The sequence below is a fragment of the Platalea leucorodia genome (assembly GCF_965183815.1).
Source record: "Platalea leucorodia genome assembly, chromosome: 2".
Taxonomy (NCBI): domain Eukaryota; kingdom Metazoa; phylum Chordata; class Aves; order Pelecaniformes; family Threskiornithidae; genus Platalea; species Platalea leucorodia.
Genome location: NC_138824.1, coordinates 113,323,870 through 113,350,284, shown reverse-complemented (window position 1 = coordinate 113,350,284; position 26,415 = coordinate 113,323,870).

Sequence of the window (26,415 nt, the reverse complement as noted above, 5' to 3'; positions counted from 1 at the left end):
AAAGAATAGAAAACATCGCCCGTTGGCCGTTACAGGTGAAAAATCTAAATTAACGGCATCTATTGGCTGCTCAAAGTAGTATCTCCTACGCTTATTAAAAGGACATAGTTTTTATCCCAAGTAGAACCTCTCTTTTTGAGAACATCCTGTGCTGCACATACGTCTCCTTTTTCCTAAACAGGCTGAATTCTCCGCAGGGGCTTTCTACAAGAGCCTGGACTCTCCCCAAGGATGCCGGGCTGACTCCAGACTGTGACACGGATCACCTCTGAAGGGAGGCTCTGTCTGTTATCTTACTGGGCCCCCTTTGGGGGTCAGTTCAGTTTATCATCCCACCTCTGGGACACGTGGGTTCCCCTCTGGGATTGGTTTGTCCTCCCCTTTGGGATGATTTGGTCTTTTCTGAAATTCACTTTATATCAATTTATCTTATATAGGTAATATTCATCTTGTATCTTTTATAGATATTTCTATATATCTATATATCTGTCTCCATATAAGTAATCTATCTGCTGTTATGTTGTTAAGTTGCTTCACTAATGATAAGTGTATAGCAAACTGTAATGGAATTTACCTACTTGGCTGTCGCTATTATTGACTGTTGCTATACAATTGATTACTGCTATTATTGATTGTTCCTATACCTTTGATTGATGTTATATTATTGCTGATAGTAATTTGTAATAGCTTGAGAGACAGAGAGATATTATATTTGCTTTGCTAGTGGTGATTTTGTGGTATACTCGCTACCGGTGATTTGTGTGGTATTTGTGGTAATCTGTAATAAAGTAGAGAAATTTAGAGGATAAAGCTTCTGTGTCCTTGTGTATTACGGAATCTTATGAACTCACAGTGGTGATCTCTATACGCCCGCAGACCGGCTAACCCTTTAGGTCGTGACAGTTGTGCCTGATTGCTTGCTTGTTTATATGAATTTCGTATTCAAACTCATGATTGTTTAAAACCAGACATATTGATCTATTTTAATGAATAAGTTTTGTGGAAAATGTTTTGCCTGTGCTGTCATGCCCTGATGACATACTACATTGAAAAAGATACTACTTTGCTGGAACTGGTCTGAACAAAAGAGAGCTATTACCTTGCACTAGGGCATCTTTTGGGTGTTCACTGCCATGTCACTTCTCTTTTGGGATGCCAAGTTAAGCTACTATGTTAAATCCATTCTGACAATCCGTATGTAGTTTTAGTGAGCCATCGAGCAAGACTATCAGTTACTTTTTGATAGATATCAATTCTTAAAAACCTAATGACTTGGTGCCTTTTTAAGTATCTAAAAGAAAGTGCAGTGAGGTTATTAATAGCATTATGTACCTTAAAGATATGAAGGGCGTTTCTAAATATGATTTTGTAGTACTGGGAATGAAAGCCAGTGGCGAAGCATCTAAGCAGCATTAAGAACTTTCAGAACTTGTGTTGCAAGGCTCTTGGGAGATAACGTTTCCTTTTCCATTACACTTAAACTCTGTCACTTCTCACCACAGTATTTTCATATCTAATGATTTCTTTGACCTATGAGAGGAAACCAGCGGTAAGTGTAAACCTTATTTTGTGACTATATCTTCCTTTTCTTTGAATTGTTTTAATCTCCACTTTCCTGTGAAGAACAATGAAATTGCCTGCAAGACTCTATCAATATCCATGTTAATACTTACTTTTCAGCCCAGAACTGGAAGACTCACTGTGGTTGTGAATCACTGTCTCCACTTAACTTCCGTCTGCTTCACTTTTTCTCTTTTTTTTTTTTTTTCCCCTGGCTGCTGTGGACACACCTTCAGCTATGACCTTCCTGTAATCATTTTCAAATTTTTATTTTAGACAAATAACTGGGGAGCTCCTACAAGTAATGATAACTCTGGTTCTTTGATATGATGTAGGGAGGGTATATTACTAGAAACTTCTGAACTATGTTTTCAAATAAGGATGAAATTTAGCACAAAGATGTGTCTTTCCAGTCTAGGTATGTTATGTGGTAAGCTAAAACCTCTTACAAAGCAGGTTTTCTGGAAAAATAACTAAGACTTCTGCAGGGCCCAACAGATAGCTTGGTGTATAGTCTTCAATTCTCTTATGTGTCTTAGAAAATGCTCCTCTTCGTTAAGGCCTTTGTGGGGAATTAAGACTAGAAATTCAATCAGAAAAGTTCTCAAGATGTATGTTTTTAGAAGCTCCTTTAAAAAAAAAAATCCTGCTGGATTGGAGAATAATAATTGATGTTCCAAGAGCTCTTATCCTGCTGTCATTTGGTGCCTTGAGAGCGTTGTTATACTTTCACATGTTCTTTATCCCTCTATCTTCTCCGATTTGGATTTACTAGGTTGAAATGGAAAGCATTTACAAACATGATCTCATGTCAGCTGAAAAGTCTGAAGAGATGATTTGATCATATCGCATTGAGATAGTCTAGCAAATAAGAAGAGTGACTAAGGAAAAAGCATTTTCCAGTGTCAATCACTCTTTTATTTTGAAATATTATTTACCTATTAACATTAATTAACTAGGTGAAAAGCAAAACTTTAAATGCCAGCTCATACTAAGAAATCAGATTTTATCTTAAAGACAGAAAAATTGGAAATTTTATCTCATTCCTGTTAATTTTTTTGAAAAATCAGAGCCAAAGTCAAGCTTCTGCAGATAATCTTGGTTTATTTTCATTGAAGGTCTATGGTAATAATAATACAAATGGACAGTTACACTTCTCTATATATTTGAATCATTTTTTCCTGAAAACAGATGCTGTATTTTGTGATGGTAGCTATTTCTCTCTACAAGACCTGAGCTGACTGTTCTGTTGAAAGGCACTAGACTAACTGCTGTGGAAAGCGTAATTCTTTATTTAATTAGTACACAACTCAAGTAATGACATTTTTGGGGTTTTTTTTTTGTACACTGTTCTACTAGTGAGCTCTGCTCTGGGGTAACCATCTATACCTCAAGAATTATAGTTTATTTATGTATAACCATACAGTTTTAATCAACTTGCACTTTGCTAGGGAAGCCAAAGAATTGAATGCCTCTACAGATAAACTGGCCTACAGTCCTTGGCTTCATCAATGGAAGAGGCAAGTTGGTTACATGTTTTGTCTTTGTATAAATTTTTTGAGAGAGACAAAGATTTAACATGGGCCACAAAACAGGCGTTAGAAGACTGTCCTTGTTAAAGTTGTCATTTCATTTTGAGTTAGTTTATTTGAAATGCCATTATAGCAAGAATCAACAGCATCTATTATTAAAAAATATCTTCCCACAAAGGAGGACATGTTGATCACCAAAGACTATTCCATATGATTCAGATGGTTTGGATGCATGCGGGATACTGTGTAGTTATTGATGTACATTCCTTTCTTACAGGCATAAGATGTGATGTTTGTTCTCATAATTTCATTAACCCAATTCTTTCTCATTTTAAATGTAATATGCATAGTAGTCTTTCCACTTCCATGGATATGGATTCTATATTTAATCAACACAGCTTTTACAAATAAATCTTAACTTCTAAATTAAGAAAGAGGTGGTTTAACATTGCTCGTTTATATGCAGGCAGAAATAAGTTACCTATCTGTGATTTTTTTATAATGTTGTTTGTAAGCTCTGGAGATACTAATGCTAATTTCATCTTTGTTATACTCCTGGATAATCTGTTCTGTGGCTTTGTGCTTTGCTGACACACAATGTTCAGAGGGTTTTTTTCCTTAGTGAAGCCTGTTGTTTAGTCTTGCTATCACTAAAGCTTGTTATCATTTATCCTGCTCATTCAGCTGCAAGGTTCAATCCCTGTCCATCATGTTTCCTTAATGCCCCATGTCTTTACTTGCCTGAAACTGTTATAACATAACAACATAACTTCCTATTTTTATTTAGTAGCATAATCTGGTTTTAGCTTAGAAAGATAATAGCTGATCATGTGTGTATGAACATTTATAGCTTGCTTTGTGTTACGGTGTAGTGTTTAGTATTTAGGAGACTGAAAAATAAAGGAAGTGCAAGGGTAGAGCAAAAAGGGAAAACTGTGGAACAGAATAAAACAGGAAAAAAAAAGATATTTCAAACCAAGATTTCTAATAAATTTCCCTTTCTAGGGAGTGAAATAAAATGGACTTAGCTCCTGATTTGACTTGATCATCTACGCAAAGGTATATGGGAGAATAAGAAACTTCTTTACCTGATTGTCCATGGACTACCTCAACAGAGGGCCCCATCATGCAGGAATAAGTACATGTCATGTAGTCCTTCTTTCTCCCACCTATAAGAGGATGGACAAGCCAACTCTCTTTACCCCCTGAAACATTGATCAGAACAGCTGAGTTGACAAGGAAGAGAGAGGTCAAGAAGCATTGGGATATGCAATGGTGTGGAGTGGAACCAATCTTCTTATACTGCTATAAAAATGATAGCTTGTGGGTAGTTTTTTCAGAGCCTCCTTTGAGTCCTCTGGGCCATGAGTTGCTGACAGCCGATTCCAGAAGTAGTATTCCATGCCACACTTTCTCAGAATAAGGGGTTAGTTGATGGTACCGGTTATTCAAGTGGGCAAAACAGACATTGCATCCGTGAAACAATCTCTGTTGCTAAGAAAGAAATGTAACTGAGCAAACAGGCAGTTACGGCACCACTACGCCTGTTCAATATACACTGGTCTATAAAAACTACTTCTGGAATGCAGTACTGCATAACAGAAATAGGAAAGGTTCAATCAGGTGCTCAACTTACAATGCTGATTTTTCAGAAACAGAAGGCTGTTCTGAGCTTGCAGACATGCACACAACTGCACCTGTGTATACAAATCTGGTATTTGTATATGAAATCATTCCATATGTCCCATTTTTGGGAGGCACAAGTTAGTCTCCCAGTCTCCAAGTTCTTGAATGTAATCCTTAAAAACATTTCCCAATATACGGCTTCTTCAGAAAGAATGATAATTTCTAATATTTTTTCAAGCTAAGCATTTGCTTAACATCCTTTGCTAAAATGGACTTAAAAAAATTGTGTAGTGAGATTGTCATTGTGACTAGATTCTGACTTAACTCCAAAACAAGACTAGAAAATAGCGGGCTGAGAAAATAAGCTTTGTAAACTGGTAACACAGAAAAGAAAAATAATTTATACTGGCATTTCTAAAATGGAAATCATAGTTTTTTCCACTGTGTTTATCCCAAATACATATTTAATGGTATGCCTTGATTCATAACAATGTTTCAGATCTCTTTGCTGTCAGGACGTTTCATAATGCCCAGATTATTTTCTGGCATATTTCACCCTTAATATCAATGGCAATCACTGCTACTCAACTTTCTTTTCTTGGCTGTAAAGTACTAAGAGTTTTATACTTGATTAAAAAGGCAAGAGCTTTGCTGTGCCATCACCATGATTAGCCAGATGACCAGAAATGGCTACCACTAGGGACTGAAGGGTTGTCCCAGTTTATTCCTTGGAGTTCTTAGGTTGACTTTTAACATAAGATCTAAAATAGCTTTTAGGTAGGAAGTCTTCATTGTTAGCATCTTAGCATTTCATTAAGAGATTAGGCTATGGCTCTTGAACTCACCATTGGCCTACATATAGACTTTTGGGCCCCTTTGCCTCTGTCATGCTTCCTATCTGAAAAACCCAGTGCTGAAAAGCAGAGGAAGATGGTATTGCTATTTGAATCTTTTATCTTATGGTACAGCTTTTCTGTCTGTTATCAGTTCCTGTTATTTTTACGTAATACTGTATTGATGAAAAATAAATAAATTGTAGATTTTTGAAAAATAGCTATACAAATTCACATTATTGTACCTTCTACCTATTAAAAATTTCTGTTCTAGCAATACCCAAGCTGATCTAGTTAAATAAAAAATCATTAAGATCTAATACTCTGAACTTTTTTGTTGCCTATTATATGCTAACAGCAGAAATGACTGCATTTTTTATCATAATGGCTCTTGTTATTGGTCAGTTGGTGAAGGACATGTATGAGAATTGCCATGTAAATGTAACTTGTCATTTAACTGTTGAACTAAAATGTCATCAACTACTATAGAAGTTGCAGCATATAAAAGCAGCAAAATAGAGTACCAGGCAGGACATGATACATGGGATGTGTCCTTTACATGACAAGAGAGATTTACTTTCAGTAGGCTTTTTGAGAAAAAACATTGCTGGTAAAACTCACTGTTTTGTGCTATTGACAACCTTCCTCTTTCCCCAAATATAAAAAATGTTTGCGTTTTTTTCACACAGCACTCTATTGGCTGTGCTCCTTTTAATGCAGCTTAGGGTGCTGTACAACTTTTTTGCTGCCAGGGCATGCTGCTGGCTCATGTTGAGCTTGCTGCCCAGCAAGACCCTAAAGTTCTCTTTTTTTATTCTTTATTATCGTTGTAGGTGCCATGATTAGGAGTAAATTCTGTCCGGAAGAGTTAAAGGAGCGTAAGGCTGCACTATGGAAAGGAATCAGTAGAAAAGTAACATTGAACTTTGTATTCTTGTACATCCCATGAGCTTTCTCCTTGATACAGATTTTTCTGGAGTCATTTCCTTATCTGACAGAGAAGACAAAAGATAGCTTTTATTATACTAGAGAATGATGATTTTCCTACCTGTTAGAGTGAATGAATAGTTGGGCCACATTCACATAATTTCTGTGAGTTTTGCATCTATTACGAAATCCCGTTTGTGCTGTCTCCTGGGATAAGACAGGGAGACATCATTTAAGAGCAAAATGCCTAAAGAATCTGTATTGGCAGAAAGAAGGAGAGTTATAAGCAGAAAAGAAAGTCTGACCACCCTATGCTTATGGCTGTTTATAGCTCCAAAGTTTGAAGTATCTAATAAACAAACAGTGCTCTGAGAAAAAGTTCTTTAAAAAAAAAACAAGAAAAACAAAAAAAAAAAACCAAAAAACCCCACCAAAACTACCCCCCCAGCAAAACAGTACCAATAACTATTAAATTAAACAAATAAGCAATTCCTAATGCTAACACCAATTAATTTGCCACAAAAAATGTGTTTTCTGGAAAGAGTGCTGAATTTCCAGCATTTTTAAAGGACAGTATTCAAAATATGGGACATCTTGTAATTTCTCAATTTTTTTTCTTTATTTTTCCTATGACTTTCATGTTGATATGTAATAAATGCCCAAGTCTGGTTTGGAAATGAGTTGCTTGCTTTCCTCAAATCTCTCAGAAGCATGACAGCACATATCTATTCCACATCACAGTACTGAGGAAAAAAAAAATGACAACCAACATCCTTCCCGCAAGAGACAAACTGTAAATAGAATTGGAGCTTACTCTGAAACTGCTTGGAAGAGCAAAACTGGCAGTGAAGTGAGTATGAATTTGCACTACTTTGACCTTGAGGCAGCACACCTGAGAGGCATAAACAGTGAAATGTAGATGGCCAGAAAAAAGTCAGTATAAGAGCTGGTGTGGTGTTGAAGGAAGTATGACATATTTTTTTTATGAGATGTTTTAAACACTTTCCTTAATAACACATGAAGGAACATAGTCTAAAAATATCATTGTAGGCTTTCAAGTGAATAATGCCAATTTTAAAAAATTATTTAATTTTATATTTCATTTCTAGTTTGTTTTGCTGTTTCTCTATTCTTAATATAATGATAAACATTATATGCTACCCTCATTAAGTATTTAATGGTTCTCTTAAAAACCACTTTATGGTTTCCACATAAAGAACGAAAATCTAATAATTGGCTTATCATCCAGGTAGGTAATTCAGCATGAAAGAAGCAACGCGACATACGCCTTCTCATGTTTCACAGTTTCAGAACATTAAGATGCACAGAGCAACTCAAGATACACGCTCATGCAAAATTACTTATCTTAAAATGACCACTATCCTCAGTGAATCAAAATTCATAATTCTCCTCTGTGGCTGCTCACTTGTTTACTCTCCCTTAAAGTGAAAGCCAGTTGCTGATGAACTCCATACTGGATAGAAACACTGAAGACTCAACTACCATTTGTTCTGATAGTACGTACTTGACATCATAGAAGGATATACACGAAGGACCAAAATGAAAGATGTATATCTGTCCATTCATCCATCCATCCATCTACTTCGTGCTACTCCCTCTTCTGCCCTTTTCCTGATATGCTCCAACATTCACTCCTGGATTCTAAGTTCTATACTTTTGTCTGAAGGACGTAATGAGATTTTTTTAATACATTCTGCAAAGGAGATGGCAGTTTCTCAGTTGTACTCCATGAAAACTATTATTGCAGATTGATTGTTAACTTTTTCCGAGCAGACAGTTTCATCGCACAGTAGGATCTTCTCCCCCCTTCACAGACTTGGAAGTTAAAAATAAAGCATAGTTTGCACAGTTGTTATTGTATTTTCTCTTAGCATATGACTAATATTTGGAAAAAAATGCATTTCACTCCCCTTTCATTTTTTTCCAAAATTTCATTTTTGCTACTGAACGGTTTTGAAGAGTATACTTTAAGAATTTGTTTCTTCTTCTACAGTATTCCTGTCTTTCAATTAATTTTTATCAACTCTTTTGGAGGTATCAGGAAAACAAAGTTGCATACCTGCCCACTGATCTTTATTTTGCTGTACTGATTTATTTGAAAATAAAAGTTAACCTACTTGTGCTGACAGGTTTTGCTGGTCATTTGTTTAACGGAGCCTTGGGCTGTTCAACCATTTACTATTCTAGCTGAAGGCACCTTGTGGCATTTTCATCTGCCAGGCAATAATCACTGTTACCTTACTCTGTGCTACTTGTTATCTAGGCCCAATGTCCCGCATTTTTTTGTTACTATGGAAAAACTCAAATGTTATTAGGCCTTTTAGACTCTAAGAGAGGTAAATACAAATAAAACAGTAGTCCAACTATCACACTTAAAAACTTATTGAAATACTCTGAAATAGCATTCACATTTCTGGGAAATAGGTATTTACTAGAAAAATATTCCTGGAAGGTGTTTCAAGTAAGATCTCCAGACCCATGCTGTCTAGAGAAGGTTCTGTTAGCTAGAAGCACAAAAACTGCAATGATTAGGCTTTAGTCCCAAACCAATAATGAAGGCAACTGGACTTCAGAAGTTGGCAAGAATGTAATAAATACAGCTAAGAAAGAAATATGTATTAGAGCTTATGTACCTATAAAAAAAGTTTTTATTCTTTCCTTTACATTACATGGATCTTTGCGTGAAGAGATGATGCTTTGTTTTGAAGAAAATGTCTCTGAGACACCGTAATTTGCTACAGGCTTCCAGAGGAAAGGTCTAATGACAAAAAAAAAGGATAACATTACTTAGTGTTCTACTGAATTCTACGATGCTTACTGTATTGGAACAGCACATTTATACCTATACCTTTGAGTACTTTTTCACTCCAGTGTAAACTATTGTGTAGACATATGCCATTTTCAGATGTCTGGAATCATATGTTCCTTATTTTAAGGGAATGTAGGCAGTCAAATCTGATACAGACAATTGCAACACTCATTGTGCAACCATGGCACATCCAATGTGTATTGCGCTCTCTACACACATCAGGTCTGTGAAACAGCACGAAACCTACCACGTCTTCAGCTATTCTGGAAATACCAGCTCTTAGTTTGGAATAAATTAGCAACCTGGAAAGTCCTTTCTGGACAGTTAATACTTATGCCATTAATGGGTAAACTATTTTCTTGGATATTTTATTGTTATTTTCATAGATTACCCTGTTCACAAATCGAGCACAACGGAGAGATACATTCAAGCAGGTATCAATAAAAGCTCGATCCAGCAATCAGCATCGTCAACCAGACACTGTTAAGAAGCACTGAATTTTGCTCTGAAACAACACCCTCCTCTTAATATATTGCTATAATTGTGCCTGCTATTAAGAACAGTATGTATAATTGAAATGGGACTTTTACTACTGAAACAAAGAAACTTATAAACAAAACAGACAGGAAGACCATCTTGTACCCATGTTGGGATCTGGTTTGGTATGTAAGATACATTTACTTAACTGAGTAGACAATGTTTTGCATCCCCCAGTGAGAGCATGAAACTAAAGCAATTTTACTGAAGATCCTGCAAGGATACATTTGGCTTAAATCCCACAGATACATACTATCAGCATAGTAACAAACCTTCATGTAGCCTAAGCCTGAATAACAAAAGCTATTATAATGTTCTTATTCTGTATGCTAATGTCATTTGTTTAATAACACAGCTATAGCAACACGTTTTGGAATTTCTCCACAGTCTCTTGTTTAGCCCCCCTTAGACACTGTCTTCATCCATATTTGGTACAATTCTGGTCAGTCATGTACAGAACAGTGAAAGTTGTTCTGGTGAGGAGACTGATATATTGCAGATGTACAAAAGGTAGTGAACTGTGAAAACAGCCAAGAGAGCCTAATTGTCATTATCACTGATTTACCAACAGTGTTTCTGGTGGTATCATGTCCCTAAATTAATCTATCTGAAAGTAGACTGCCTTGATACAGCTCTATGAAATTAGTTTGAAGTATTTGCTCTTCTCCAGAGATGCTCCTGCATTTGAATTAATCCACTTTAAGAAAAGAGCTTCATGTTTCCCGATTACGTTTTGGACTTAGGCTCTTTGGAAGGTGTCAGCCCCAAAGTTTCCAAATCCTAACTTCATTTGGAGCTACGTGCATAGCTCCTTTAAATTCCTCTGGAAATCTTTGACTTCATGAATACTTTCCATGTAGCTGCCTTTCACTTGGTCCCTTCAGGATCCAAACTTAAAAACTCAAAAAATATTTTTTTTCCCCACAAGAAGCAAAATTATACACTTTAGAAGTCCAATGATGGTTTTTTTATTTCATTGTGATGTATCAAGGGAGAAATAATTTTGAACTATTTGGAAAAGAGGAAAATAAAAAGCAGTCTAAACTTGCTTTCTCCCATGGAAAACATGAGTTTAGATAAAAATTCATTTTTCTGCGAGAATTTGATTTTGAAAAAATGACAACAGTTCCTCTAATATAACCTTTTACCATGACCCAGCTACTAACATAAATTAATAAACTCATAATCTTCTCTTTGTTATTTCTTTCTCTGAACTCTAAGCACATGCCATACAGAGAAAAAATACAATTAAACATAATGAAAATGCTCATATTTGGGTAGAGCCAAATAAGTCCTCAACAATGAAAAAAATTTGCATTTTTAATCTTAAGCATAGAAACCATGCTCTCATCTAGTGTCTGGAAATCACAGTAGTGGTCAGGGTTGTTGGAGCCAAACATTAGGTTTGTATAACTAAGTTAATAATGCTGCCTGTTCTGGAAGTATAATGTTGAAACTAATTATGGGAGTAATACATTTGTACATAATCTGATCTTTCATTATCATCAAAGTAAATGTCCAGTTATGGCTAATTCTAAGAGCCATCTATCTAGAGCTTCTTTTATTTTTTTTTCCCCAGGAGTCTGTTTTCTACTACACGGATCCAGATATTTTAGATGTTTTCAGCACAGTCAGACTTTCAGGATGACCAGAAACAGCACAGTAACATATGGCTCTCATCTACAAGTATTAACTGAGCATCCCAGTTCCTTTTGCCAGGCACAAATGGCTACAGCAACACCCGTAAGTGGCTTGCCGTACCTTCAGGTTTGTTTCTAATCGTATGTGCTGCCTGCTGATTCTTATCTGTGTCCTTAGGCTCAGTTACGATGACAAAACTCTGATCTTAGATCTCTCTTCTGCCAGAAACATCCTCTGTGGAATTTTCAAAGTGTGTTTCTTCTTAAAGAATTACGTTGAGAGATATAATTGAAGATCTGCAGGAATCATCATCGCCCTGTTGGGAAGGATGCACAGTGCTCTTTCGTTGTTTCCTACATCTTTCTTATATTCTATTACACCATCTTCTGTTAGATTTTTAGGATTTCTCTTCGTGATCCTTTGTGACTTGTACATGGGGCATAAGACGTCAGTTTTCTTAATTACTGTGGTCAGTTTAGTTTACATCAGGAAGAATCTGTCTTCACATTTGATTTTCTAATTAAAATTAATATACCAAATTCAGACCTGCTGTGAGTAAATATTCTATGTTAATTTCACTGGACACATTAGGCCTGATGATGCACCAGAGTTGCTTTGACTTGACAGAAGGTCAACACAAAAAAAATTCAAAACTGTATTGTGCTGTTGGTAAAACTGCTCAGTGTCAAAGACAGAAATGCTCTCATCTATTTAGGGAGAAATCAAGCGGTAAAGAAGCCTGAATTATTATATGTATTGTTTTTATTACAGAACATACACATCTCGAATCTAACAGCTAGCTTCTTAGTTGGATACTTTTTGTAAAAGCAGCTGAAAATAATTCTTAGGCTAACTGATCAATCTGTTTCTGATCAGGCAACTTAAGCACTGCATTCTTCCTCTCTAGTGGCCAAACTCCACCCCAAGTAGTAATCCCTTCCTTATAAGAAGAGATATCAAATCCCCTCCAACTGTTCTCTGTTGAGAAAAAGCTGCAGGCAGCCTCCTGAATCCCACAGATGATACAAGATCTCAAAATCTAATTTCTGAAGGCTTTTGGAGGCAATGCATTACGTGGGTTATTCCGTACCTGGTTTGGATTGTTCTCTCCTGTGTCTCATTCCTTTTCCTGAACAAATTATCTCCCAATGACTTGTGCATATTTTCTATTATCTCACTAGAACAGATCTCCTCAAACACTTTCTCTCTTCCTCCTGTAAAATGTCATTACCACCCATGGAACATGGGTTCAGCATAGGAGCTCTAGACTCTCAAATGGCATACATTTCTGTTGCTCAAAGGCTCTCACACATAGCATGCCCTGAAAATACTTTAGAAGCCATTTAGAACAACAAAGTTTGTGTCCTTCTGATCTCATTAATTCTTAACAAAAGTAGAGGAAAACTTAACTGCTGTTTAATGTCAGGCAGGCAAACAGCATTGACACTATGTAGGCTGGGAAGAATCAACACTGCTTTTCAAGAGACCTGTATTTTGACTAGTAACTTCAGTGCTCAGAAAGCAGAGCACAGATTCTTGGCACAAATATTTAATACGAAGGTTAAGTTTATGGCCAGGTCCTTTATTCACCTGTGACAAGGAGAAAGATGACACATCACCAAGATGCATAGATGTGATGCATACAAAGCAGATGTCAGTGAAACTCTGGAGAAAAACATCTGCTGTACTTGCTATGATGCTAGAAAATAAAAGCCAACTAATCAACATTCCCAAGAATTAAGGTATAATTGTTTTATTTTGTGTTAAAATGTAGCATTTCTTGAATCACTATATCAGTTCCTAAGATTATGTGAAAGTTAAGATTTTCTAGTCTCAAAAGAAAGTACATGTGTTTAGATAAAAGTAAAATCAATAAACCCACAAGTCAGAATAAAGAAAAAGTTCTTATCGTTTTTTTCCCCACAGTTCCTTCTGTTACCTGCCTTAAAAGTCCAATACTATTAAAAAATATTTTGAAGGTGCATTATTGTTTTCTAAGTAGTTACCAAATATAAAACTCCTGTCTTTTTTTTTTTCTACCAAAAAATCGTTACAGCTGCAGCAACTAAAATGGCTCAGGGAATTTAAGTTTTCCTTACTTCTGCCATGCATAGAAGAAATTTGATTCTTATGCTGACTTTCCTGTAATTATTCTAATAATGTAACAGCTCACTGAGTTACCTTCACGCATTTCAAGACTCTCTTCATTTTTCTGAGAAACCTGAAGAAAGCTAGGTTTGATAATTCAGCCTTAGGGTGGATACCTGCTAGATGCTGAATGCTTTCTGGAAAATTAGACAAATGAACAGGAAGACTGCACTGAAACTAGACAAAAAAACTACAGCTGTGGGGGAGTCAGTCCAAATTTATGAAAAAGAAAAAAAGAATAAAATAACATTTTAAATGAGATTAACTATTACACTAGGGCACTTACAGAATCAGAACATTCCTAATAAACTGGGTTGTTCTGGTCATCAGTGATCTCTAGCAGGGACCTCAATCTTGAGTTCCTTTTTTGCTGATGATGGGTAAAGAACACCCTTTTATAGCTGATTTCATCTGTCTGTTCAATCTTCTTCTCCTGCTTTGAAGTCAGAATTATCTAATTTCTCAGTTAAATCAAGTGTCAGTTTCTGTTTTTGTATTAAAAGAATTGTATAAGACACACTGAACATTCAGTGCTTCAACAGAGTGTTTATCTTTTTGTCTCATTGATTTTGTAGACAGTTTTCTCTTCCCTTCAATGTCCCTTTTCTCTTTGAGATGCCTCCTGTGTTGTGGTGTTGTTTTTTTTCCACAATGCCAAAACAGTATCTCAGCAAGCTTTAAGATGTGCACTTTATTATAGCAGGGAAATGTCTCTGTCATGCATGTGATTTTGGATTTTGTCTTAGAGGTATAATGCTGCATGGGAAATGGAGGTCAGATCAAATATATCACATCAAACCTTCAGGTTCCAGAGAATGCCTTAGCTTTGTCTGGCTTTCAGATGAAACGCCCTGTTTAGTGAATGCAAAACTGGAATGCCAAATAAAAAAATGCTTCTTCAAGGAGCCATAGATTATGAAGCTGAATTTCTGCACTGAAGATGCAGTGCCAACAGAAATCTCACTACATAAACCCCCAAACTGCACTTCACTGTGCTGTATATTACACAATGAATACTTTCTCATTCTTTGGAACTGTCACTGCTTAGGTTCTTATCTAGGATATTTGGTGATTCAGAAATCACTGGATGAATCATTAACTTCACAAAGGCCTCTTTCATGTCACCCAAAATACAGGAGTACCTAATCCATAAACAAAACTATAATCCTTGGTTTCACAATTTCCCGAACTAACAACTGAACCTACCCCAGTGAGTCAGGGTACTAATGAGAAAATTGAGCAGAAGCTTCAGTGTTACTGAATCAGGTTGAAAATGCTATTTCAGTCACTCAAAGAAAACTGTACATCTCCATCTCACATATAAACTGGTACAGTATGCCAAGAATAGCTTTGCTCAGACTTGTGACTCAGAGTAGGGTGGGCTCGGGGGTATGTTGGGGACTTAGATGAGTTTGGACAGATTGCCCCAAAAATCCTTCCAACTTGAGAGATTTTGAAGGAGAAAATTTGAAGATGTTTACATCTTTCAAAGGATTTAACATAAAGAGAGTAAAAGAAAAAACATAATGCAATACAAACATGGCACAGAAGTATATTAATATAGCACAACATAGTCTTATAATTGAAACTGATCAGAAAAAAAAGGAACTCCAATACTGAAGTGTTTTAGTTTTTAAAACATAAGAAACAATAGCAGTTCACCAACCTGGTATTGGATAAAAATCACTTTGAGGCTAAAGCTTCAGAGACTGGGGTAACATTTTGGTTCAGTCCAACTATAAACATTGTTGTACAAGCACCACAAAGGATCTATCAATCTCTTGATGTTTATCTTACATGTTCATTTTAAGTTAGTGATTTTACTTTTTTACAGATTTGACTTTCATATTCAAATCCAACAAGTTAGTGATACTTAGCTAATAATCTGAGAGTGGGCCTACGGTTGGATATTAGTATGCTATCAAGGTGGATGAAGAAACCTCAGGTATCTCAGAGCCTTTAAGAATATCTGACAATCCAGGAGCAGCTGATGTAAGCAGGTATCAGGTGAGCAACATATTGTTACTTATGAAGCGATATACCTAGTGATCAGTTCAGCAGCGCAAAATGTGCTGATAATCTTCTATATTTATTTCAAATTTTTTTCTACCTCATTTGGATTATAACTTAAATTATCTTAATTTATAGTGTTAATTGTACTTCAGCAGATCAACCAGTAAACTGCACAGTTTTACTTTAGAGATAAAGTACAGTTTAAATTTCACTTGTGTTCAATTTTTTTGTTTTTGTATCTACAACTAGCAGGCCAAGGAGACAGCAGAACAAACTTTTGTATGCTATGGTGTAGAGGGACAGCAATGTAAATTTTAACTTACATTTTAACAAGATTAGGAAAAAACAGAAGTAAACAGTCAGAGAGCTGGAACACCTCTCCAGTGAAGAAAGGCCAAGAGAGTTGGGGTTATTCAGCCTGGAGAAGAGGAGGCTCTGGGGAGACCTTACTGTGGCCTTTCAATACTAAAGAGGGGCTTATAAGAAAGATGGAAGGAGACTTTTTACCAGGGCCTGTAGTGACAGGACAAGGGGCAAAAGTTTTAAGCTGAAAGAGGGTAGATTTAGAATGGACATAAGGAAGAAATTTTTTACAATGAGGGTGGTGAGACACTGGAACAGGTTGCCCAGAGAAGCTGTGGACGCCCCATCGTTGGAAGTGTTCAAGGTTAGGTTGGATGGGGCTCTGAGCAGCGTGGTCTAGTGAAGGATGTCCCTGCCCATAGCAGGGGGGGTTGCACTAGGTGGTCTTTAAAGGTCCCTTCCAATGCAAACTGTTCTATTATTCTATGATAAATGCTGCCTGTATGATCTCACATACTAGAGTTTTTTTTGAGAGATGACCGATATATAGAGAACTTCTTTCTCTTTCTTAGTGTCTAAAAATATGCTTTATGAAAGATGCAAGTGATGAAAGTGATGTGGTACCTTTTTAACAGATGTAACTAGCCCCCAATTTATAGCTTCAACTATGAGTCCTTCAGAGAATATGTCTTGATCTAAAATAACTGTAAAATTAATAATGAAATATACTGAAGTGTCTTCTTCAGCAAGAAGCAAAATAATACTTTGCCATAAAAAAACCTTCAACCTATTCACGATACTTCTAGGACAATGACTCCTGCTGCTAAATTTTCCATATCTGGAGAAGTTTTATATATTTTCAGACCAAAAAGAGTACAAGATAACAGCCTTGCAAAAAGCTGAATGCAGAATGCATCTCAGGAGGATGGTGCTACTTTGGGTACAAGCCCTTCAAACTGTGACCTGTAGAGTAACATGCAAATACTAATTGCATTGTTACTTCAACAGGGGAAAATCGTGTAGAGGTCATTTTATATGGAAAGTCTCTCTGTTTTTAATCAGCTTGGGGGAAGACACTTTTCCCAGAAAAGCTTATCTAACACCTGTTGAGCTAAATTGAAAAATTACGATTGATCTGAGTGAGAATGAGATCAGCCCCATACTGGGAAAAATGACACGTTATTTATATAATAGTTAATGCAGGAAAGCAATTAGTTCCTTGCTTGATAATTCGGTATAAATTTAGCAATTAATCACTAACAATTAGTGGGGTAACTTTTTTCTGGAATTCTATTCTATCTTGCATTTTAAAAAGACTTCTTAGTTTGTCCATATGTATCACATTATTGGTGTTTTTTTTTTTTTTTTCCATGGAAGGAAATAATTCTACAAAGTGTTATTACTCCTTTATGTACTTTAAGGATTTAATGAATTGCATTAAGAGTTAAAAAATAAGGAATTACAAGCCTTATTAAAAAAAATAACATTATACTGTGCTTGGAGTAAAGGGATAATGCACTATATGCATAAGGACATCGTCTTAACCAAATGTAAGATGTTGCAAAGGCAACCAGAAGAAGTTAGTGTTATCACTTGGAATGTCTGAGTAGTAATGAACAGTCCAAAGCCAGGTGTATCTCCGTATCTCCCTGGTAAACAGTGAGCTTCAAATGCAATAAACATTACTGTACTGATTGAAAATTAACTTGCTGAAGAAGCATGCAATTGTTGCAAAGGTAATCGCTTTTAAAGAACACAATCTTCCTGTGTCTAGCTTTGCAATAAAGAATAAAATTAATTACTGGAAGCAATACTAAACCATAAAAAAATATGGTAAGATATAAATCATCATTGAATGCATATGATCTTTTATTTTGCAAGGTGGTTCCTAAATTTGAGCATAATTTATGCACTATGCTAGGCCTGGAAAAGAAAAAAAGAAAGTCTGTATAACAGAAGCTGGATGTCTTCAAATCTGAGAGGTTTCTTGTTCTGGTAGACTTCAGTGGACATATGGGGAACAGGGCCTCCTGTCTTCTGTATGTGCTGAACAGATAGAGAACAGATTGTGCTGATAGTAGTGATATCTGCTTCATAACCTCACATATGAGCTGTGACCAGTCAGTCAATCACCAGCACCATGTTCCAACAACCAAACAAGAAGGTGGATTGGGAAGGCCCGTATTAACTGCATTATTGTCACCTGCTCAAGTGACTTTTAAATCATTGCTGTGATTCCAGCTGCCTGCTACACAGATCACTCAATTTGCTCAAAACTCATCACAACAGTTATATAACAGCTGCAATTTGGCAATATAACAGTAAGTAAAGAAAAATATAAAGCAGGGAAAGCTATAAGAAACTGTGTGCTCAAAACTGTTCCATGTTTTGTCTAAAGCTAAAACGTTCTTTCATGACACCAGTAATGAGGAAAATGGCAAGTTTCATGTGATTATTTATGCAAATTATTGACTTTTCTCTAGGGTACAACAAAACTGATTTGACATCAGTGATGCCATGCAGCTTTAGCTGAAAAAGAAGCAGAGTGCTTTGCAGGAATGAAGTCTTCCTTGACTGGACTCTATTACCAGCAAGCTGACTTACAGGAAGCTTTGACATAGTCTAATCAGATTAACCGAGAGGAAAAGATTAGTCATGAAATGGTAACATTGACAAACTGCAGATATGTGCTGATGAAAGCCACACACACTTGCTCTTTGTTGTTCTTGCTCAATATGGCACATGACAATGAAAATCAAGAACAGAGACAGAAACACACAAATCACAGATTGTGGAAGTATAAAAAGGTATTGTACCTTTCAGCATCTCCTCATTGTCAACACATCCGTCTCCTGAGGTGTGTGAGATCTTGAGATATCCATTTTCACCTTAGGCAAGCTGCCAAGTGTATGCGAAATGAACAGTGCAGTCATGTCCATCTGGATGGCAAGGCATCCAGTTTAGAAGGTATCTCTTTTTAAAAAAAACAAATGAAGAAACAACAAAGTGCAAGAACTCCATCGAGTGATTGCCCCATCTTTTTTTGCAGGTTTTCTCCTGGTTGTGTGCTACAATTAAATCTGCTCAATGGATTAGTTAAATACTCTGTATACTGATGGAAGTGAACTTACAGCAAATACCTAGAAAGGCCTTGTTTTAATTGGTAGGTTGCGTTGCTTGTGATACAGACAAAGCATGAGCTCTGCTGTACAGGTCTTTCAGCAAACCACTATTGGAGGCTACATCTGTACCAGCTGGTAACATGACCAGTTGCTGCCCCTGAGGACAAGTGACATGACACAGTTTGCATCCCCATAGCTCTTCCCCCTCCTAAAATAGGGTTGTCTTATCTATACTGCCTGTTAAGACCCTGAATACACCCCTAGGGCTTAGCTGCCTATGCTGGAGGTCAGTCCCAGTATGCAGCTGTACAACCTTGGTTCAGAGTATTGTGAGGAAGAGCTGTGCTCCCCCTTCCCTTCGGGGCTGCACTGAAGTTCAGGCCCTCAACCTTGGTCTCTGCCTGAGCTGCAGTGCAGCCCTGCCTGCGCCTGGCCATGCTCCCAGCAGCACCAGCTCCAACCTCTGCCCCTGCCCCACTGGCTCAACTTCCCATCTTGACCTGGGACCTTCCTCGTCACCCTAGTCTGGTCTGAGGAGCACCAAGCTGTTGGCTGACCCTGCATACTGGTGCCAGACCTGCTCTGCTCCTCTTGCTTGGGTGTTACCAGATTGCACCCTTGCTGGTCAGACCCCTGTCCTGTGCCTGCCTTGCTGTCATGCTAGCCTCCTGGCTCACCTTCCTCTATGGAGCAGCCGATATGACACATACAGTGAGATTATAGCCCTTACTTACACATTCAAAAACTGGGGTTTTCTTAGTTTTACATTGCAATTTACGCAAAATATCTAACTAGACTTTATTTTCCATAATACCTCATAAAAAGAATGCCAGCAGGTAATTTTCTTAGCAACATGCTATTAAAATAAAGATCAGATTTCAGTACAGTTTTTATGATTTTCCTATTTGACAGTAATCTGAAAAACATCCTCCTTTTATTCTACATATGAAGATTAGGTTGAATACAAAGCTTGAACTTTGTCCTTCCTGACTATGTAAAATTCTTCACAGAGTACCTTCTAGCTGATATCAATGCTGTCGCTTCAAGATGTAGAAATCAAAGATAGAGAGGCTTTACATGTAATTTTAAAACTTTTCCATCTTCAACAAATAGTTTCTGTCACAAGGAGATAAACAGTTCTTTCCAAGGTCTATGTGGTATCTAGAAGAGCTCAGTTACACCCCAGGTTTTCTAATTTTTTAATTTATCAGGCATGTTTCTCCTGAAGACCTAGAAGGGTTTGTTCATTGCTTTACACTATTTAATGTTTTAGCAACTAATTAGAAGAAAATATTATTGATAACATCTGTGGTTGGCACAAGGATTAGAAAACCAGCATGCAGTAAAAGAACAAGTGTTTTATTGTTAGTAAAATGGCTGCAAATAAACAATATGCTTTTTAGTACGATCGAGTGTAAAACCATATCTTTAAGAATAAAAAATGCAGCCATACTTGAAGGATGGAAACTCTGCAAAAGATTTGGATAAATAATCATTTGAACTCAAGTTCCCAGTGCAACACCATTACTTAGATGTATTCTGAAAGACAGACCAAGTTGCCTTAAAGCTATCTTGAACTTTTTTGAGGGTATTTTTCTTTTTTTTTTTGGCACTGACATAATCACTCCAGGAATACTATGTTAATTTCTCATTGATTCTAGTTTTAAAAAAGTCAATATCCTGGAGAAATTTCAAAGCCAACCTAAGACAATTAAAGAAATAGAAAATATATCTTACAAAGAAAGAATCAAGGAATGTGATTTATATATTTTATGAAACAGAAGTTAAATGGCAATTTTATTAAACAATTTATTAATTGAAAATGCAGGGCATTTCAGATCTATAGGACACTGGGGGAATGTGTCCAACTGGAACTGGGATGTCTGCTTTATTTATTCAGACATGGTCATATATAAAGTTCCTTCTTTATTCTTTTATAGGCTTTAAGAAAAGCTCTTGCCATAAGTATATATGATTGTATAAGCAAATTAAAAAGTGCCAAAGAACCTTCTCGAGCACTGGAATCTCAGTTGACTATGCTATTTGTAACACGCACCTAACATGGTTTTGGTCCTGTTCATCTAGCATCCACCTGAGCAATCCCTAGGCACAGCTCAAGCATCAGCCTGGGCCAGGGAATGCTCTCAAATGACCCTTCGGATGTAGCCAGACTGTTGTAGAGGCTAAGAGTCTTTAAAAAGTGCAGCTGGGTCTACTCCATTCCAGCTGGCCTTAATGCCAAAGAACAGTTTCAAAGATATTTAAATTACTAATAGATGAGTTTGCATTGTCAAGGCCTCAGGCCCGAAATGTCTTCAGATCAGCTGTCCATGCTTGACACTCTTATGTTTTTACCATATCAGTATACAAGTAGACATGCCTAGTGATTAATTAAAAACTGACATCAGCTAGTAAATTGTTAAAGTACTAGAGTTAGCAACCAGAATTAGTCTTAATTTTACATCATAAATATTTTACATAGTATCTTAAAACTGAAGGTGAGACATTTCATACCCAAGGCATTTTAGAGACACAGACAATTTAGAATCTCAGAATGTGTTTGATTTATATTTTATCAGACCTCGGACCAGGGGGGCAGGGAGGAACACAACCACCTTTTATGTGTAGCTCTTACAGTGGTCCAAAGATGCACCACGTTTATCTCTGGATCAGAGTTGAAGAGGCAACAGTCAGAGAATACAGATTTGGCCTCTCTTTTTCCTATCTTTGAAAAATATACAAAAATAAGCATATTTTACAAGTTGTTCAGACATTAAATACAATATGGGATATCCATATTCTGAATTCCTGGTCCAACAAAATGAGGCTGACCTGAGTCTGCTATCATTTTTGTTTGTGCAAAGCAAATACTCCTGTTCCCCTAACATGCATCTGATACTGTTAGTAAATGTAGTCATACTTGCATTTCGCCTAAACAGACAAGACAAAACTGCATTCCTAGCTCATCCGTGAGGCACCCTGCTTAGCATCACAACAAACAATATGCTGTCTGAGGTCTGGATTAATTAAACACGCACCTACCACTAGGAAGGCTGACTCCATTTCACTCCAGCGTACTTTGCATGCTAGAACGACAGAGCTGCAGCCGCCAGGAAAATGCTGTAAGAAAAAAAAAAAAAGGTAATATTCAGTACTGTCTACTAAAAGTACTATATACTTTTTCTACAACATAACTTTTGACTTATAAAAACAATGGTTTAAAGGTATTGAACTGAGAGCAACAGTGTTAGATAGGAACTCTTATTTTCCCAAACATAATGAAACGTGCTAGGACACTTGTCCCTTGATTTGTGACCGCGTAACACAAAAGTGGAAAGGTAACAATTATTTAATTGGATAAAAATAAGTTCTTCAGCTATGTCATGGAGGCACACTAAGACTACCCTAAACGAAGGACAAACTCAAACAACTCTACTGCCCAAACCAACCGAGACCGCACAACGGAAACCGATGAGGAACGGGGCAAACCGACACCAACGACGCTCCGGTAACGCTTCGCACGCACCAGGCCCCAGGCGCAGCCGGGCGGGGCAGCGCTACTGCACCTCCGCGCGCACGGCAGCGATCACCCACCGCGCGCGCGCGCGCACTCCCTCCCGCTCTCCCGCCCTCCCTCGGGGGGAAGCCCCCTCCCTGCCGCGGGGGCCCCGCGGGTGCCACCGCTCACCGCGGGGCGAGCGCTCGCCCAAGGGCGCCCAGAAGCCGCCGCTCACCGAAGGAGGCGAGGGCGCTCCGGCCCGGGCGGTTTCCTCCGGCGGCGGCGCCCCGGCCCGAGGCGGGAGGCTCCGCACGCAGAGCCGCCGCTCCGAGGGGGTCCCCGCGGCGCCCATTTGCGCCCCGGGGCGGATCGGAGCTGTGGCGGCCGCGGGCCGCGATCCAGAAGCTTCTCCGAGCCCGGGCGCCTCATTGGCTGCGGGCCCCGCCCCTGCCGCTCCCCTGCCGAGGGGCGCCCGGGCCTGGGCGCGGCACAAAAGGCGCGAAAACGAGGCGCGAAAGGGCGGCGGTCGCCGAGTTAAACGGCCCCGATCTCCGGGGTGGGGTTGTGGAGTGTACCCGTCACAAGCTACCGTCCTTAAATAGGCCTTGTTTAAACGGCGATATTGAAATCGTTGTGTAAAAGCTGTGGAACCTGGTAAAAGCACAGAAGCGCAGCGGTGCTAACTGCTCCCGGGCCGCTCTCTGCACGCCAGGCAGGCCAAGCTGATGCCATGCTGGACATAAGGAGACTCGAAGAATGATTGTAACAGACTGTTTCAGTCGTAGCAACATTTCTCTAGAATTAGACTGACTAGATGTCATTATTTATTCTATTTGAACAGAAAAAGTGGTGGTATCTGTTCATTACTTTGCCAGAATTGATTTATCAGGGCTTTTATCTCTTATGGGATTATTATGATGGCTAATATTAATATGTAATAAATTATGTATAGTTACACCACACAAGTGGTTTGATAATCAAAATACGTGTTGATATTTCACCAACGCTTAAAAGTATCATGTTTTTGAAATTTGTGAGATTTGAAATAAAATGTTTCTCTAGTTGTTGAAATGTCAATATTTGCTGTTTTCCCAGGAGTTCCTGCTTGGCTTTAATAAACATTTAATAGCAACTTGTATTTCTAATAGAAAGCTTTACATTAAAAAAAAATGCTTAATTACCTATTTAAAATACTTGGATTGGTTTTTCCATTTATAGCTGGGTAGTGATTCAGGCACCCTTTGATATTGTTATTGTGCACTTTTGACCAAAGATACTGTATCCAATCTATTTAAAATGTTTAAGCAACATGCAAAGACAAAGAGAAAAAATTGATAAAATGTGTATCATAACATACATGTTCACAGTATCATTGTTAACAGTGCAAAAAAATGATTTTTTTTGCTCCGAATGAAGGCCATAGAGTAGGTTAAAAAAGGACAACGGTGACTCTCCCTTAGGGGATAAATCATGGCTGCGATGATGCAAGCTCTACTCATTTGTCTACAGGAAACTCTTGTTTCATTATATTGCGGGGCAGCAAGCAGATTTTGTAAGGCTGTACTCCTGCCCGATGAAGGAGTGTGTGTGTTAGGAGGAGCTGCCCCGTTGAGTTGAAGACTGACGCCCTGGAGCTCTCCTTGCGAGGTGGCCCGGGAAGGACGGACCAGGAGGAGATGGCCGCCATTAGGAGAGCACAGAGCAGGCAGAGGCCCTGCTCTCCCTCCCTGACCAGCGCTGTCCCAGCCCCACAGCCCCCAGCGAGGCGAGCCGGGCCGGGCCGGGAATGGTGACGGGGGTCGGCCACAGCCTGGCCATCCCCAGGCGCCACCGAGTTAAGCATCAACAAATACCGAATTTGAAGGTAATTTTTATTTCATTTGCGCAGAACTTCTTAGTGTTTTGGCAGTTTAAAGCAAAAGCCATGCATGAAAGCAAAGCAAAACAAGGAATTCATTCACTACCTCCCATCGGCAGGCAGGTGTTCAGCCATCTCCAGGAAAGCAGGGCTCCATCACGCATAACGGTCGCCTGGGAAGACAAAATGCCATCACTCTGAATGTCCCCCCCCCTTCCTCCTTCTTCCCCCAGCTTTATGTGCTGAGCATGATGTCATACGGTGTGGGATAGCCCTTTGGTCAGTTGGGGTCAGCTGTCCCAGCTGTGCCCCCTCCCACCTTCTTGTGCACCCCCAGCCTGCTCGCTGGCAGGGCAGTATGAGAAGCTGAAAAGTCCTTGACTTAGTATAAGCACTGCTCTGCAACAACTAAAACACCAGTGTGTTACCAACGTTATTCTCATCCTAAATCCAAAACACAGTACTATACCAGCTACTAGGAAGAAAATTAACTCCGTCCCAGCCAAAACCAGCACAAAACTTCTGTCTCCATGATAAAATGACAGAGGGAAACCCTGTGCACTGCCACGCCAGCACCTCCACACCCACCACCCAAGCTTACACTGGAGGAGACTGGCCTGGCCTGGGACTCACACTCCACCAGCAGAAGAAAATGCACTTTCTCATTTTGCAGCTTCACCCCCAGGGTAACAGACTCTGGCAGGGGAGGAAGTGTATGGTCTATAATCTGAAATTCTTAAGCAGCGTAGCTGACTGAAGGCCTTAGGCCCAGACAACCGCACACCTCATCCTCGTTGGAAACTGATGTGTGCATAAGCATAAGGGCATTTTAAGATACCGAGTTGCCAAGGAACAAAAGGAAAGTACAAGAAGGTGCCCATTAAACAAGCTCTGAAGTAAACTCATAGATTTATATTTTGCTTGCTTTGTTCCTATCATTTCATCCATCAGCATGTGAATTACATCAATTCAGGCTCCTGAGGCCTCATTCTCATTTATAAGAAGGGCACTTCACATCACTCTGGTAATATAAAGAGGCATTAAAATGGGAGTAATTTATATTTACATTATTTTTATGGCTCTGTGTCTATTAGAATGGTGTAAAGTGGCATTAAGAGAAACCACTATCAGGCTCCTTAGGGTCTTTACTTCCAGGCTCCCAGGGATTACAACTCGGAGCCTAAATGACTGAGAGAGCGTAAGTGAGCACATCTAAGAAACACATCTGTGGCATATGGTACATATTAGAAAGGCCAGGAAAAAGTACTAGTTTAAAGTTGCTAAACTCACTTATAAATACCGTGGATGTAAGATCTGCTGGAGTAATGCCGTAGAATTATCTGGAACCTGTTGATCTCTTTCACAAGTCCAATACTGAAAAAAATGTTTCTAACAGCAGAAGGCTGTTCACCAGTAAATAGTAGTAAATAAAGCAAATAAATAAAAGTAATAATGAAATAATAATAAAATAATAATAAAATAACAAAAGTAGTAAATTAAGTAAATAAATTTTGGATAAATATATTTCCTACTGGAAGTATATTTATTTTATCATAACACCACAGAAATCTCAGAAAAGTTGTCAAGGATTTATAATAGACACAAAATTAATGAACTTGGGGAGTGAACACTCTTCCTGCTGACCTGGCATGTACAGATGGAATAATGTTGGAAATGCCTGTCCTCCTTTTATGTGTCTCTTCTGAATGTTTCTATAAATCCAGTATCTTCACAAATGCTAGATATATTTAAATAAATAACACGCTGATAAAAGTGGCCTAACTGTGCACTTTTGTTTTCTTAAAAGCAATATCTCAGCATTAAAAATGGATTTCCAGATCTCAACCACTACTAAAATCTGTGAACTCTTGAGTTATTTCCATATTGTTGGCAACTTCTTAGTGGAAATAAAGAACGAAAATTCTTACGAACACCAACCACTTTTACCTCTAACTTGTAGTGTTTGGTGACACAAAAAAGCATTAC